The 2,136-nt window shown below is 39.5% G+C and overlaps 1 non-coding gene across 1 annotated transcript; it reads left to right on the plus strand.

Moving 5' to 3' along the window:
• The first annotated feature begins 1,220 nt into the window (after window positions 1-1,220).
• Window positions 1,221-1,324, plus strand: LOC148571178 (small nucleolar RNA R71). Its single transcript, XR_015908050.1, has one exon. It is a non-coding gene; the product is annotated as a small nucleolar RNA R71 (small nucleolar RNA).
• Window positions 1,325-2,136: the final 812 nt, after the last annotated feature.

The raw sequence follows: 2,136 nt of genomic DNA on the forward strand, positions 1-2,136 counted from the left end.
AGAGTGGCATGAGATTTATACCTGACCCCAGGTCACACAGAACCTTCTCAAAGGTCATGGTACCTATGGTACAAGGTATTAAGAACCTTCCGGGATCTGGTTTCTTCTGAGGTAATTTCTGCTGAACCAAGGTATTCAGTTCATTGATGAGCAATGGAGTTTCATCCTCCCAAGTCTCATTACCAAATAACTTGGCCTTTAGCTTCATGATTGCTCCTAGATACCGAGCAACTTGCTCTTCAATAATATCTTCATCCTCTTCAGAGGAAGAATACTCATTAGAGCTCATGAATGGCAATAGTAAGTTCAGTGGAATCTCTATGGTCTCTGTATGAGCCTCAGATTTCTTTGGTTCCTCATTAGGGAACTCCTTAGTGATCAGTGGACGTCCATTGAGGTCTTCCTTAGTGTAAATCATTGCCTCTTCCTCCTCTATAGGTTCGGCCACTTTGGATATATTGATGGCCTTGCACTCTCTCCTTGGATTTTCTTCTGTATTGCTTGGGAGAGTACTATGAGGAATTTCAGTAACTCTTTTACTCAGCTGACCCACTTGTGCCACCAAATTTCTGATGGAGGACCTTGTTTCAGTCATGAAACTGAGAGTGGTCTTAGATAGATCAGAGACTATAGTTGCTAAGTCAGAGAGGCTCTGCTTAGAATTCTCTGTCTGTTGCTGAAAAGATGATGGAAAAGGCTTGCTATTGCCAAACCTATTTCTCCTACCATTATTATTATTGAAGCCTTGTTGAGGCTTCTGTTGATCCTTCTATGAGAAATTTAGATGATTTCTCCATGAAGGATTTTAGGTGTTTCCATGGGATTCTCCCATGTAATTCACCTCTTCCATTGCAGGATTCTCAGGGTCATAAGCTTATCATTCAGAGGAAGCTTCTTTAGTACTGCCGGATGCAGCTTGCATTCCAGTCAGATTCTGAGAAATCATATTGACTTGCTGAGTCAATATTTTATTCTAAGCCAATATGGCATTCAGAGTATCAATCTCAAGAACTCATTTCTTCTGAGTCATCCCATTATTCACAGAATTTCTTTCAGAAGTATACATGAACTGGTTATTTGCAACCATATTAATGAGTTCCTGGGCTTCTGCAGGTGTTTTCTTCAGATGAAGAGATCCACCAGTAGAGTGGTCCAATGACATCTTGGACAATTCAGACAGACCATCATAGAATATATCTAAGATGCTCCATTCTGAAAGTATGTCAGAAGGACACCTTCTGATCAATTGCTTGTATCTTTCCCAAGCTTCATAGAGGGTTTCACCTTCCTTCTGTATGAAGGTTTGAACTTCCACTCTAAGCTTGCTCATTTTTTGAGGTGGAAAGAGTTTGGCCAAGAAAGCATTGACCAAATTTTTCCAAGAGTTCATGCTTTCTCTAGGTTGTGAGTCCAACCATATCCTAGCTCTGTCTCTTATAGCAAAGGGGAAAAGCATAAGTCTATAGACCTCGGGATCAACCCCATTGGTCTTAACAGTGTCACAAATTTGCAAGAATTCAGCTAAGAACTGATGAGGATCTTCCAATGGAAGTCCATGAAACTTACAATTCTGCTGCATTAGAGAAACTAATTGAGGCTTAAGCTCAAAGTTGGTTGCTCCAATTGCAAGAATTGAGATGCTTCTTCCATAGAAGTTGGAAGTTGGTGCAGTAAAGTCACCAAGCATCTTCCTTGCATCTCTAGCATTGTTTTTGGGTTCGGCTCCCATGTCTGCTTCTTTTTCAAAATTTTCTGTAAGGTCCTCTTCGGAGTGTTGTGCTTTAGCTTCTCTTAGCTTCCTCTTCAGAGTCCTTTCAGGTTGTCCTTATCCTTGTTCCTGCTCATATGAAAAAGAAGAGAATAAAGAGAGAATGGGAATCCTCTATGTCACAGTATAGAGATTCCTTTATGTGAGTATAAGAATAGAAGAATAGAAGAATGAGAAGTGAGAGGAGATGAGTAATTCGAACAGAGAGAAGAGAGAGGGGTTCGAATTATGAGTAGAAGAGAAGTGTTAGTAATTAAATAAAATAAATAGAAAGAGATGAGAGAGAGAATAAATTCGAATACTAAGAGAGAAGAGAAGTGTTAGTAAATAAATAAAATAAATAGAAAGAGATGAGAGAGAAAGAGTAT

This window comes from Arachis ipaensis, chromosome B3 (assembly GCF_059453495.1).
Source record: "Arachis ipaensis isolate K30076 ecotype BB chromosome B3, ASM5945349v1, whole genome shotgun sequence".
Taxonomy (NCBI): domain Eukaryota; kingdom Viridiplantae; phylum Streptophyta; class Magnoliopsida; order Fabales; family Fabaceae; genus Arachis; species Arachis ipaensis.